Raw genomic sequence first — 15,062 nt, 5'->3', positions numbered from 1 at the left:
CATAGCATTTTCATTTTTGTTTAACAATTTGAAAGAGCTTACACAGTGCAAAGTTTTTGAAGGGGATGTTCACTGCCTAGGAAACATTCAGGAGAAGCAACCAGAAACTGTTGCGATACCTTAGCATAAGCTTCCGTATTGACAAAGCTTGAGCTTTTTCAGATATCAGGATGACATGGAGAACATATTTGCATTTAACGCACATAGCTCCACAAAAATGTGGCGGTAGCAGTCCAATGTCCTGCTAATCTTGGAGAAGGGTATTAAGGAAAAACTTTCATTTTCTGAGATGCCGCCTTCTGTAATACACATGCTCAAGAACGTCACAGAAGAGAATATTCAGCAATATATAGAAACTGTGATGAATCAGAAGAAATAAACTAATGGCAGTTTATCTTCCACTGTTTCAGAATTGGAACAACTTTTATATTAAAAGAGCTTCACTTGTACAGACATGAGGAATGCCTAATTCCGCTTAACCAGCCTCTTGTGCCATAGGGATGTTATTTAGGGTGTTTTTTCTTTCATAAATATTGTGATTGCTTACTAATACAGATCAGGTGGTAGCACCTGGATTTTTCCTTTTAACTATCCAAGCCATCTTAAGTTATCCACATAGATTTAGGAAGAATTTTAGTGTTTCTGCTACTTGGCAAGTCTATGAGTTCAATTTGTATTAAAGATTTCAGAGTCTAAAGAATGATTCTGGCTTGGTCATTACAATACATAAGAAAAAATTACTGCCTTAAAAAATTTTAAACCTGCATAGCAACACTATTGTGATTCTTAAAATTTTTTTTCTGGTGTCTGATTTAAACTTTCCAATTTCAATTGTGGAGCAAAAAATTTCAGAGATGCAAATAAAGGTGAAAGTTGTGCTATATTAAAGCTATTTAGTATATTAGCTGTGTGCATTTTAAGTATTAAAAGATATAGAGACAATTGGTAAAGTCAAATTGAGTGACCCAGATATTTTTGCCAGTCTTACTGAAGGGACAGTTATTTGAGTATATGGCATAGGTGCCCTAGAGTTAAAAGAATAGTCTTTAGAGTACGATGTCCTCCTGATATGAAAAGTTGCCCAAGTTACCTTAGATATTACTGATCCACCCGTGTCAGCTGATTTGGAAATTTCTAGAAGGAGTTGGGGATGCCTCTTAAGCTGGCCAGATGGCGTCACTTCTCTCTGCAGAGTTTGTGTTCCTGCCATTCCTTCTCTACACTCCAGAGACATCTAGAAGACCATCTTCCTATTGAAATCCAGCCCACACAAAAGACATTTTTACTGCATCTGGATTTAAAATATAAAACATAAATAAAAGATAAGCCTTTCATTTTCCTAAAAAAAGCACATTCCTACAAGACAATTAATTTGGTGCATTGCCTGGAAAATAATAGGCATCCTCATTAAAGAGCATCTTCACATAGTGTTTGTCTGAAGAGTGTGCGTTGTGTGTCATTTCTATAGAGAAATGCTGAAGTTTCTTAGAGGTTTTTTTCTGGTGGAATTTCTCTTCTATCTAATTCCCTTTGATTCTAACATTTTCTGCATTATTTATTGTGTGTGATAGTCCACAAAATCTTTCCCTTCAAAGAGATGGCATGTTAAAGTGTCAAAAAGACCAGCTACTAGAATCAGCCTGCCTGTGGCCAGCTGGAAGAGAATGGGCATCCTAAGAGGAGAAGAGATTAAAGAAGCTTGGATTCATGCATCCTGATCTGAGACAGAGCTGGGAGAAAGAGTGTGCTATTGTGACAGTAATAAACACATGGATTAGTGAGAAAAACTGGAAATATATGTGTGGAGTTATAAGAAGGTTAGAGACCTTACATCTGCCATTCTAGATGCTACCAGCGTCTCTGCAGACTTGATATTTTGTAAAAACAAATGCTTCAGGAGGGAAGAGTTGGTGCCATCACTGGTTAGTGCTTGTCACCAACGCTGGAGAATTGATCCAACTAAGGACGACACTTGGGACCAGTTAATTCAAAGCTGGCTAGAAAAGAAGATACAATAAATCAGGGAGCAGAGCTTCATTTAAATATAGTGAGTGACTGGGGACGATTAGTTGAAATAGCTCAAAACCAGAAATATCTCAAAGGGCCGAAGGTAACTGTAAATACAACAACGCTAGGCTCTTACAAGTCATCAAACACCTAAATTAAAGCCATGTGACAAAACATTGGCCAACTAGATGTCAACTGGAAACCGTACAAGAGCAGTTTTTTACAAGTGAAGAGTTCTGGGAGTTATCTTCTTCAAGACACATTTTGCTCAAATTACAAAAGGTAATTTTTAATAGCAATCAAGATAGGAAATTTGAGGAGACAGGGAGAAACATAAACACTTACATGAAGTCTAACAGAGGACTAGGGTCATAGCTGGAATATATTTTTATTAGATACTTTAAGAAAAGAAGACTTGTTTCCATCCCTATGACATTCATGGGTTTTTTTGTTTAATTTTCCAGTTTAGCTACTTCCCGACTTACAAAGGGACCGTGTTATAGGAGTTTCCGAGCCTGTCGTTCAGGTCCTGGAGTGTATCTTCCTATATACATAACATTGTAAATGGCACTCATATTCCACAGCTAACCCTGAGGAGCTTTGCTGTTTGTCTGTATCTTAAGTGCGGCTGAAAATAGAGCTGCATGAGCCAGCCTGAGGGTTCTGGGATCTGAAGTCCATTCAGTGTAGAACAGAAATGTTGAAGAACAAAGGGAATTTCTTCCCATATCTCTGAATGTCACGCTTGTCCTAGACAGACTTCTCAATAGGAAAAGGTTTTGTTCACCTTTATGATAGTCAAGGTGCAGCCCTGCGTCTCCTTTCTTTGGGAGCTTGGCTTGGTGGGGTTAGTAAAGGAGATGGCTCAGACATCCAGAGCATCACGGTCTAAAGCCTCCCATGTGGCTCCCAGACACTTCCCTTTGCTCTAAAACTTTACGGTTTTATGAATTATAGAATTCCATTAATTCATTCAAATATCACATTATAACCTACATATTTTGTAACTATGGCAATGTTGTGATACAGAGCTGGGTATTGAAACTAGAATAAGACCATTATGATGTAATTTATCCCTTCAAAATTCCAGTGGTCTGAGGGAGAAGATACTTTGGTTATATTTTTAACCTTATGAATAAATATTTTAAATATGATAAGGTCGTAAGAGATTTAGGAATAAGAAGTTTTCTTGTTTAGGACTAAGTTCAGCTGCTGTAACAAATAAAACCCCAGGTTTCAGTGACTGTATGGCAGTGTCATCTGCAGGCTCTGTTCCATGAAGTCCTTCTATACAGTGATTTGAGATCAAGGCTCCTTTTGTGTTGTGGTTCCACCATCTCCTAGAGCCTGGGAGTTTCTAAACCAGTTGGCAGAGAGAAGGAGGGAGGTGAGAAGCATTCTCTCTTCTTACCCACATTGGTCCAGAAGAGACACACACTCCTTTTGTTCTCATTCGGTTGGTGGTCACTAGGCATACGGCTACACCTAGATGTTCAGGGACCAGGAAATGCAGCTCCTGGATGCCTGGCAACTTTTCAGGGGTCGCTGTGGGAAGGAGAAGACAAACTTTTCATGAGAAGTTAGCAGTCACAGGTACTCTGGCCCGAGAAAGAGTAAGTTTTCACCTTGTCCAAAGACATCAAGGTAGGTTTCCAGAAGATGCAGCATCTGATTTGCTTCGAAGGGTGGCAGGCAAATAAATGAGATAAAGACATTTTTCCAGTCAACAAGTAAAGGAGAAAGATCATGGAGCATTTGAGGAATTGAAAAGAATATAGTTAAAGCCCAGGGACTGGTTAGAAGACATTTCTCATTAAAGTAATGACCCACCGACATATCTGTATTAAGAGTTGGACAAAAGAAAGCCAGCTGGACCAAAGGCCTCTTAGGAAATTACTCATTTTACTTGCCTTTGTGGATAGTGTTAAAAGGATCAGATTTGGTTTTCTGCATCTATGAATTTGATTCCTCTGATGAGAACTGCTGAGAATGCCAAATGAGTTCTCACGAAGAGGGCTTGAGATTTTGTATTCTACAGGGTCTTCCTGGGTAAGTGCAGCCAGAGCCGATGAATAATAGAAACAGTGTGTATCTGTCAAGTGTAATTATGACACTGAATATGCCCATCTTGCATTCTGATTCCTGTAGACATTAATTTAAACAGCTGAACATGCCGGCACTTCAGACGTGCGAGGATTTTACTTTGAGAAATAGCGTGACCTTATTATTTGGTGCCATTTTTTAATACGGAAAAAAACCTCACATCTTGTTCACAATTATTTTATGGTAAAATTTGACTACTCTCTTTTTTAAAAAATCTTCTCAGATATCTTAAGAACAGGAAAGAAGTAAGGAGGAATGTTTCAATCTAGTTTTAAATTCCTTCTGATTTTCTGTATTTAAATGAAATCTCATTCCTTGCATTTTGATTAAGTAATCTCTCTGATTAAACACTTGTTAAAATTATAGAATAGAGTGGCTTAAAATGTCACCAACCTTTGCAAAAGAAGTGAAAATGATCAGATTGTAACTTGTAAAAATTATACAAATAGTGTTTGTTTATTGTTGAATAATTTTCAAATCCAGAGAAGCACAAAGCATAAACCCCCAAAATCAGCTATAATCTCAAATGTTAACGTATGTAATACCACTCTTTCGGTGTGCACATTTCCAAACATTTTTCTATGCGCTTATATATAATTTCTTACAAGAAGGAGATCGTAACAGTACATACTGTTTGTAACCTACTTGTTCCAAGTAACAACATTTTAGAAACACATTTCCCTGTCCGTTTTTTCAATACTCCACAACAGTGATTTTTTTTCCCCTGAGGGCACAGACTATATCAGAATCTCCAAGAGAGCATGTATGGTTTAGAAGACCATAATTTTATATTTACAAAACAAAACAAGAAAGCTATTGTTTTGTTATACAACCTACAGAATATAACACACACACACACAAAAGAAATCTTATTGGCTGGTAGGATGTTTCTCTGAGATCTTCAGGGCTTTGTTGTATTGCCCATCAGCCTCCTACATCTGGGCATAACAACATGGGGAGGTGATAATTATGATTATTATGTCAACAAATGGGAGCATGGTTTAAAAAAAAATTGGGAAATACGGTGTCTCAATTGCCAAGTTCTCCATTTAACCAGTTATTCCTTATTGTTGGGCTTAACTTTTAAAAGGCAGATTTTCACACAATCTGCTCTACAGGCTTCCTGTTACTAATTCTCAGACCATCATACCACTACTTACCTAAAGTATGGAGCACGCTATTGCTGTTTAAGACTTTCTCACATACCCAGCATGGAGCAGCAGGGCAGGCTAAAATGATGAAAGTGGAAGACCTCATTGGGGAAGGCCGCGCAAGGATGTGCCTTGCAGGACAGTGCTCCTAATGGATGACCTATTCCCAGAGCTCTTCCATTCACTCACCTTGTTGTCAAAGCAACTGAGGCAGAGGCTGGCACGTAGCTCAAGCCTACCCACAACTGTCCTCTCAAAGGAGCTCTTTAGACAGAAACCATGATCCATTCCTTCATCAGACAATGAAAAAAGTAAACATGCTTGTCTGTACTTTGTACAAATAGGCCCTTCAAAATGTTCTCACATGTTTTATATATACAGTCTTTACGGAGGCAAAATATTTGTTTATGCAGTATAATCAAGGGAGTTGTCTTTTCAGCTGTTATAACCAAAATTAGAGAAAAGGAAGAGTTCTTGATGTCATTCATTTTTGTTATTTAACATTATCCATTCCCATGGGATGCTTTGTTCAAGTAGAAGCTGGTTGGCCCAACCCCAAGGGACACTCTGAAGTTGTGTCCTGTCATTTTCCAGAGGTGGAAATACATGACCTGAAGGGTCTATTACTCTTCCACAATGTTAATTGGGCATTTCTCCAAGGATAATTTCAACCTTGAGATTGTAAGATCCTGTATTTTTAATATTCGACCCTAAGATTCCTCATTTCTAATATTCATTACTAAATAGAAGAACAAACTGAAGTAATTGTAGCTAGAGAAAAACTATTAAGATAATTTAGATCTTTTGCAAAGAGTCCAAGGAACTTTTGCAGGTCTTTCACACTTTAAGAAAGTTGTTATGTAGAAAGAGAGTGATTCTCCGCTCCTCTCATTTCTCTCTGCGTTCCCATTTAGATAACATCCCTGCCGACCCCGTGGCATGGTTTCACTTTTTCTCCACTATCTGCCTGATACTGCAAATACTGTAGTTGAAGCGTATCTGGTGTTGTAATGGAAAACAGAATAAATCTGTTTTTATATTCCGAGTTCATAGCATGTAGAATATAGACTTGTCGTTTGGTACTTCTTTCCTCATTAGAGAGTTCTTGTCTGAAGTCATACCAAGCTGGCATTGAAAGAATCTGCTAGAAAGGAAACAATGTGCTGTAGAACAGAGAGAGAGAAACGGTGTCTGGGGGATGACCTGTAGTCTGGGCTGAAACAGTCTGTGGCCGCCAGGAGATCGTCTGCTTTCCTTCTGACAGGCTTGTTCCCAGCTCTAGCAGCAGGCATGCACCTTCCAAAGGCTTTTCCTTTTCTCCTTGGGTCTTTGGCTTTTACTCATGGTGTGTCCCCATAAGCATAGCCATCCACAGCTCAGTCATTTATAAATTGCAATTAATTAATTGACGGGTATGTTGTCTCCTTGGAAGCTTCAGCGTGGTCCATGTTAACACCTGTGAGCTGTTTTCCAATTCAAGCTGTTTTAGCATCCAGTTGTATTACCTCCTTTGGCCCTCAAATCCCACACTCCATTCGCCTTGAACTCTCCACAGCCAGGTATCTCAACGAACATCACCTGAAACCAGCCCCATAAATCACCCTTGGTCCTCCACCAAAGCACATGTCCTCCAATGAATGTTTTTCATTTTGCTGCACAACCTGACCTTGGTCAAGAGAAAAGCTGCTTCTACATCCATTGCCTCCTCGGTTCATTCTTCTCTCCATCTCAGGAGAATCCTTAGGCATCCAGTTTCGAGGTTTCTCTCCTGCAGCTTCAGCATTTCCTTTTATCGCAAATATTCTGCCCTCACAGTCACCATCTGGGACTTTCATTTATTCTTCCAAACTGGCACTCTCTGCCCAGCACACAAGTCCCCACTGATTCCAGACGTGGGGGTATTTGAACCCTGACTACATGTCCCTTACTGAGGACAGGTGCTGTTTCAAGTCACATGTCCTTTTGGAAAGCTTGTTGTCTTTTTCCTTTTTGAATCATATAGGTCCATTGATATTCAAGAAGTTATTCTCAGAAGGTAGTTAAATGCATGGAGAAAACTAAAATTAGAAAGGCTTTGCATTTTAAAGACAGCTCTCTGTTTTCTCATGGCCAATGGTAACTCCCTTTTGCTTCCTTTTCTCTGTGGATGCCTTTGTTTGTGAAGTTATTTTTTTAACTATAACAAAAAGCTTAAAGGCAAAAGTACATAAAGAGAAATACTTCTCATACTCAGGAGGTTATCAACATACGAGAGATTTAAAAATGAGTTCATAGCATTGATTGTTAAGCTCCAGGCATTTCCTTGAAGAACTTCCAAAAGACTTCAAATAAATTTTCTCCTTGCCAATGTTCATCTTCAGATGTGTTTAACACTGAGATTTTGGATGTGAATATGCATATTGGCTCTAAGACTTTCCATACTCACTAACTAAGACTATAGTAGAGAAAAATAGGATTTTTTAAAAATGTCCTGCATAATATGAAAAGCAGTACAGCACAGTTAGAAAAACAGAAGCTCAACGCTTAGTTATAACTGGGTGTTAGCATCTTACAGACTCAATTCCCTTATCTAGGCAGTGAAGGTGAGCTTGGAAGTTGGACTTCATTTTTGTACATCTTTCAGTCTGAACACTGTTGGACTTGATTACATGCCTCAAAAGCAAAGTGATTATTTTTGCAGAGAATTAGACCAACTGCAAACTTGGAAGGACCACAGCTCACACAAAATTTCACACAATTGTTTTGAGGGTCCCCCAAAACAACCCTCATTTTCAATGATTCTCTAAAAGGACTCACAGAGCTCATCAAAGGCTGCTCTACTCGTGGTTATGGTTATGACAAGGAAAGAATGCAGATTAGAATCAGACAAGAGAAGAGCACAGAGGGCAGAGACCAGGAGAAGCCCCAGGTACCAAGCCCCCAGGCGTGCGCTTCCTATAGAGTCGCGGGCACCTTACTTTCGCGGAGTTGCCCGTGCCAGTGTGCGCGGGCGCTGCCAGCCAGGGCAGCTCCCCCGAGCCTCAGCGTTCAGCGCCTTTATTCATGCTCCTTCATTTAGGAATGGTCCACCGCCCGTGCGGCCAACCTTGGTTTCCAGCCCCTCCGGGGGCTGAACTGTGTGATCCAAACCCCTACCCTACATCACATCATTGGTCTAGCTGGCGTGGTCAGCCCCTACCCCAAATACTGTTTGATGAGGTTCCTACCCCAAATACTATCTGGTGAGGCCAGCCTCCACCCTCAGTCACATTGTTAGACTACCTGGCATGACCCAAGGCCCCCAGGCACACAGAGACACCCCAACCAGGCATAACACTCCAAGGCTTTAGATATTATCTACCCAAAGCCAAGGGCAAAGTCCAGACCCCTCCTTGGAAAAGGTTAAACTCTTCACTACACAGTTTGAAAATCTCTTGGCGACAAGGAAGCAGAAGATTCCTAGGGCCTTCCTACTAGAATGAAACTTGGCAACCCTAGTGTTTCAAGTAGTATTCCATGTAAATTGATACAGCCACTATGGAGAACAGTATGGATGGAGGTTCCTTAAAAAACTAAGAACAGAACTACCATACGACCCAGCAATCCTGCTACTGGGCATATACCCTGAGAAAACCATAATTCAAAAAGAGTCATGTACCAATATGTTCATTGCAGCTCTGTTTACAATAGCCAGGACATGGAAGCAACCTAAGCGTCCATCAACAGATGAATGGATAAAGAAAATGTGGCACATATATACAATGAATATTACTCAGCCATAAAAAGAAACGAAATTGAGTTTTTTGTAGTGAGGTAGATGGACCTAGAGTCTGTCATACAGAGTGAAGTAAGTCAGAAAGAGAAAAACAAATACCGTATGCTAACACATATATTTGTAATCTATGAAAAAAAAATAGTCATGAAGAACCTAGGGGCAAGACAGGAATAAAGACACAGACCTACTAGAGAATGGACTTGAGGATACAGGGAGGGGGAAGGGTAAGCTGGGACAAAGTGAGAGAGTGGCATGGACATATGTACACTACCAAACGTAAGGTAGATAGCTAGTGGGAAGCAGCCGCATAGCACAGGGAGATCAGCTCGGGGCTTTGTGACCACCTGGAGGGGTGGGATAGGGAGGGTGGGAGGGAGGGAGACACAAGAGGGAAGAGATATGGGGATATATGTATATGTATAACTGACTCACCTTGTTATAAAGCAGAAACTAACTCACCATTGTAAAGCAATTACACTCCAATAAAGATGTTAAAATAAAATAAAATCAGTAGTATTCCAGGACCGCTTGTATCAGTCACCTGGCATTAGCAAAATACAAACTCCGCATCCTGCCCCAACTTACTGAGTGAGAGGAGCCTTGAAATGCGCATTTTAAGCATGTTTCTTTAGCAGTTTCTTACGCAGGCCAAAATTTGAGAAATGTAATTTTGATTCAAGGTCTTTGTTCCCAAGAGTAGAGTGAAAATAGCATGAGATGTAGAAATGGCAGAAAATTCTGCTTCTGGCTCCACTACTGGGTTTATCTTGGACAAGTCTTTGTTCCTCAAATGTTATAGGTTTGGGAACAACATTTGGCACAGTTTGTTTCAAACAGACATGACTCATGTATCAAGTTCCCAGACTGAGGAATATACATTAAGTTACTGTATGCCCTCAGGGAAGATGCTTATAGAATACAAGATGGCGTTCCTTATATATGCTTGTGTCTTAAGTTATGGTTTGCATTAGGAAAATGCATGGATTTCTTTTTTTCAGAGTATCTAGATAATTGTTTGGCCTCCATGGCAGGAGTGTTCCTATTCATTCATTCATTCATTCATAAATTGTTGAGTGCTTACTCTGTGTCAAGCATTGTTCTAGGCACTGAACAAAAACTGAACAAAATGGAAAATACCTCTGCTTTAATGAGTCCAGGAGCACATATATGTTGTGCTAGATGGCGATACGTGCTATGTAGGTCCAGAAAAATTAGGATAAAGGGGCAAAGGCAGCTAAAGGGGGTGGGGGGTTGCTATTTAACATAGAAGGTTTAGGGAAGGAATTTCTAATATGAGGGCTGTGTGCAGAGGGATAGAAAAGCAGCCGTAGAGTTATTTGGGTAAAGGGACCAGTAAGTGCTTAGGCGCTGAGTCGAGAGCAGTTTCACAATGTAGTGAAAGAGAAAGCCTTAAGGTGATGGCGTTAAAGAAAGACTGAGAGGAACAGACACAGACACAGAGCCCACAGGCAGCTCCTTCAAGGAATTTGCAACAACAGGGAGCAAAGAAACGGGATGTGAAGACAAGAGAAGGATTTTGTAGTGGAGGTGGTGGCTGTTAGCATTAGAGGTAGGTCCACACGGTCACGTGGAATGATTCAGTAGAGGACAAATTATAGATACTGTAGAAGGGGAGGGGGAATTGCTGGAGGGACGTCCTGGAACAGATAAGAAGGGATGGCACCCAGTGTGCAGTGGAGCGCCTGGCCTTGGACAGTATCATAGGTGGTCTCTTTACTACTTCTTCCTGTTTCTCACCTCTCTGGTCCCCATAATGACCTCATTTTCAGCCTACCTGTGTCTTCTCATACCCTTTCCTGTTGTCTAAATTCTTTTGTCTCCTAATAGACACTTAGCCCTTCCTTCATGAAAAAGAAAGCAGAAAATTCGTAACATTCCCCACTCGTAGAGTGAGGCTAAAATATCTGCTCTGCCTATTACCAGTTTTGTTGTATGGATCAAATGAGATTTGGTGCAGAATAGCCCTTTGGAAGCTATCCATCCTTGAACTTCACTGTAGAATGAAAGAAACAAATCATCATCAAAACTGCAGCCGTGTTAGCTGGCCTTCTGAGTGTGCTCACTTTGTGTACCTTCCCTTGTGTTTTTACCTATTCTGTGTTGAATGGCCAATTTTTTCTGCTGCTTCCAACTGATGCTTTGAGTCTAATGTCTGAATGTTATCTCACCTGCTGGGAAAACCCAGAGTCCAAAAGCCTACCATTCTGGTCAGTTGTTAAATTCGTCTCTCAGTACATTAAGCCTGGAGTGATTTGTTTCCGAAAACTCATGGTTAGAATGAGAGTGAATAGTGCCACCTGCTGGAATTACACTTGAAGGAGGGGAGGGGAAAAAAAAAAAAAATATATATATATATATATATATATATATATCCAGAGCTGCCCATGGTTCTGTCCCATTCATTGCTTTGTCACTCAAATGAAGTCATGATCCAGATGTGATCAAAGGTGATCTCTGCCATCATGCTTGTTTCTAACGCCCATATGCCACCTTGTGCATTTCTCTTCTAATATCTCTCTTTTCTCCGTGTAGTGATCCAATATCTACCACTACTAGTGAGACCAGCTCTATTTCATTTATTGTTTCTCTTAGAATCTCTTGGAAATTAGATCATCGAATGTTCGCATTTGAAGGGACCTTAGAGCTCATCAGTGTTTTCAGACACACTTTGGACATAGAAACTCTTGGGAAACTATAGATGTAATCCTCCTTTCAGACACCAATAAACAGAGCCCAAAAGGTGACAAAGCAAAGTGAAGACTAGAACTCATAAATACTGATTGCTAAACCGTTCTCTATATCAGTTAAGATGCTTTTAGCTGCAAGGAAGATGGCTTTAGCAATAAGGGATATCTCACATAAGAAGTCTTGAAGTGGCTCCAGGAATAATTCAGGGGCTGAACAATGTCAGCTAAGCCCCAGGTTCATCCCATTTCCCTCCCTGTTCTCCTCAGTGTGTCTGACTCCACCAACACTACAAACCACATCTCCTCCCAAGACCAAGGAGCAAAAGGGGATGACTATCTCTTCTCTTACCAATTAATTAATTTTCCTTCCAAAGACTCCCCCTCATGTCTTACTGGCCAGAAGGAAATGATACATCCCATCTTAAGTGGGTTGCTGGCAGAGAGCTCAGAATTCTCATGTTTGACTTAGATGAATCCAGATACACCCTCTGGGCCTGGGGTAGGGTCATCCATACCTGAAGCATGAAGTTGTATGGAAGCACATAGTTTCCTGGGCAAAATCAGGTCGGCTCACAAGGAAAAGGGTGGGGGATTGTATAGCTGTCGGGCAGGATTCTCCATGGGTCTCTCCCATTTCTGCTTGTCTTCTGAACAAGAGGCACTGTCAGCTTTGTTCGTACCTTTTAAAGGATGTGTGTATAGCAAACAGTCTCGGAGGATAGAATGTCTTCCTCCAGAACAGAGAGTAGTTTTGTTTCCTGACCAGGATAGTAAAGCCAATGTCTCTCCCCAGGACAAAAATTAAGCAGGTTTGCTAGCAGCCCTTTTGAAACTTTGGGATTTCCTAAAGTCAGGGCTCCTTGGCTGTGATGCAAACTCACTGCATAGGCAGCACCCACCTGAGCTGCTCCACGTGGCCCCCATGGGACCCTGGGGACCAAAGAAACCAAGGAGGACTGACGCTCATGCCGCCTGCTGCACCGTGAAGAACGCAGTGCGTTGTCTCTGACCCACGGGTCTCCTGTCTTCTGCCAGCATCTACAAAACGATGGCAGGCTAACTTGTGAGTTTGCAAGAAAGATGCTTCCCAGTTCCTGACACTAAGAGAAAGGCAACCATTCGTGTGTGCTACAGTGTTCTTTCTAATGAGCCATGCTAGAAACATCCAATCTTTAAATACTTATTTCTGAAAATAAGAATAGTTTCGATATGTCAGAAATTTCTTTTCTACAGTCAGAAACAGGGCAACACTTCAGTCTCCTGGAGACACACATTAAGAGGATGGTGTCGCTGGCTCTCGTGTCTTTTACTCTGCCTCCCTTTCATTCGCTTGCTGACTCTCTCTGTAATTATCTCTTTTAAAATGTCAGCTCCTCTCACCCAGAAACGGAGAGCAATCATCCACAAACTGAACTTCAGAAGCTTTTAAAACACACTTGCCGTTTGGCTGGGAGATAGGATTTCTCAAAGGCAATGTCAGGGAAGCTGACATAGAATAAATGGGAAAAAGGAACCCCTTCCCTCACTCTCAGGCGGGGCCTCGGGAAGCACCAGAAGGGAAGTGGGATGGGCTGAAATTGTGGACATTACTTCAACAGAGCCTGGGTGGAGCCTCTTGGAGGAGGATTCTGCTCTCAGGGGCCCTCGGCCTTGAGTCCCTCTTCCTGCACCCAGTTGGGGAGAGGACTGAGCTACAGCAGGTCCTCGAGACCTTCTTTCCTCCTGTAGAGGGAAGTGTTGATGTTAAGGAACAGGGGATCTAGTGCGACAAGCAGAGAAGGAAGTATGGATATTTCCTGGTAACTGCTGGTCCTCAGAGTTTCTCCAAATAGTGACAACTTAAAGACCTGAACAGGGGCTTCCCTGGTGGCGCAGTGGTTGAGAGTCCGCCTGCCGATGCAGGGGACGCGGGTTCGTGCCGCGGTCCGGGAAGATCCCACATGCCGCGGAGTGGCTGGGCCCGTGAGCCATGGCCGCTGAGCCTGCGCGTCCGGAGCCTGTGCTCCGCAACGGGAGAGGCCACAGCAGTGAGAGGTCCGCGTACCGCAAAAAAAGACCTGAACAAAAATTCGTTAGAGCAGGAAGAGAGGAAATTAGAGGAGCATTAATCCCTCTGAGTCAAATTTTAGACTTAAACTCAATTTATCCCTAAATCGTATTTCCCTGATGGCTGTTGATGCCTTTGAAGCAAAACCAACTTTCCTTTCCTTCTTAGCTCAGGAAGTCTTGTTCTCTGGCTATTCTGATAACTTACATTTTAAAATGCATCTGCTAAGACACAGCACTGCAAGAACAGAACAAATTCAATCTTAAAAACCGAGGTTACGTTTTCCCCATTGACCATGCCAGAAATTCAGGGAAAGGTCATTCAGTTCATGAGTCGTATGATCGTCGACCCATATTCTGATCATACTTCTGCAGAAACCTTGGTGAAGGTCACTGGCCTCCATCAGGTCACAGTGACCCTGGAAGGCAGGAGCTCCCAATTTAGAGAAGAAATTTCACCAGAGCACGTGTGGCGTCACCACAGGTGTTAAAATTAAAGTTCCCTTTCTAACGACATAAAGGAACCAAATTCCTTGGTACAACTAGGTTGATGAAATTGAGTTCTGTGTCTAATGTCCCTGGAGCTCAATAAAGTTAATGCAGCTTTCAGAGGGGCCTGACCCAGAGGTGGGGAACAGTCTAGGTCTTGAGAGAATCTGGCCCACTGCGGTTTTTAAATCAGAAGTTTGATTGCTTGCAACATCATTTCAAAGTGGTACCAGTCCAGAGAAGCTGAATTTTTCATTAGCCTGGGGAAAAAAATATTTAATTAAACTGCTTGGAGATTAGTCAGAGGCTCACTGATAGATAGAGGAGCTGAATCTCTTTATAAGCAAAGTTAGAAGATCCAGTGGTGTGCCTCATCTTTCCTGTCAAAAGAATTCACCAAGCTAAGGAGCTGGGACCCGCATGCCACTACCTCGCTTGCCAATCGCAGGAGAAATATACACTTAAAAAAACATATTTATAAAGCACCAGGTAGTCACTGAAGAACTTGAAACCTAAAATGTGTTGTGAGAAAGCTACTGACAATTGGAGTTACCAAAGCAACCTCCTAGTCCATTTTTCCATTGTTGAAAGGTGATTTATTAAAGGAGTTTGATTGGGAGCAGGTCTATAAAAAAAAAAGAAGAAGAAGAAGAAGAATGATTTATGATTAGTGCTGGAGGGTAGGTTATGAGAAGGACCTGACATCCCAGATGGCGAACATCCAAGGTGTGCAACAAATGGTTCAAGAAAGGGTTTTTTCTGCAGGACTCTGGAGCTGCCCTTTGCCCAGCCCCAGAGGTCCGG

General features: G+C 41.6%; 1 protein-coding gene across 1 annotated transcript in view; it reads left to right on the top strand.

The window, feature by feature from the left end:
• The window catches only part of CNTNAP2 (contactin associated protein 2), a 1,428,051-nt gene that overhangs the window by 1,177,829 nt on the left and 235,160 nt on the right, over positions 1-15,062 (top strand). The window lies entirely within an intron of this gene.

The sequence above is a fragment of the Lagenorhynchus albirostris genome, chromosome 8, assembly GCF_949774975.1.
Source record: "Lagenorhynchus albirostris chromosome 8, mLagAlb1.1, whole genome shotgun sequence".
In the NCBI taxonomy this organism is placed as follows: domain Eukaryota; kingdom Metazoa; phylum Chordata; class Mammalia; order Artiodactyla; family Delphinidae; genus Lagenorhynchus; species Lagenorhynchus albirostris.
Note: the sequence above shows the minus strand (reverse complement) of the source record. Positions and strands in the feature narration are given on the sequence as shown.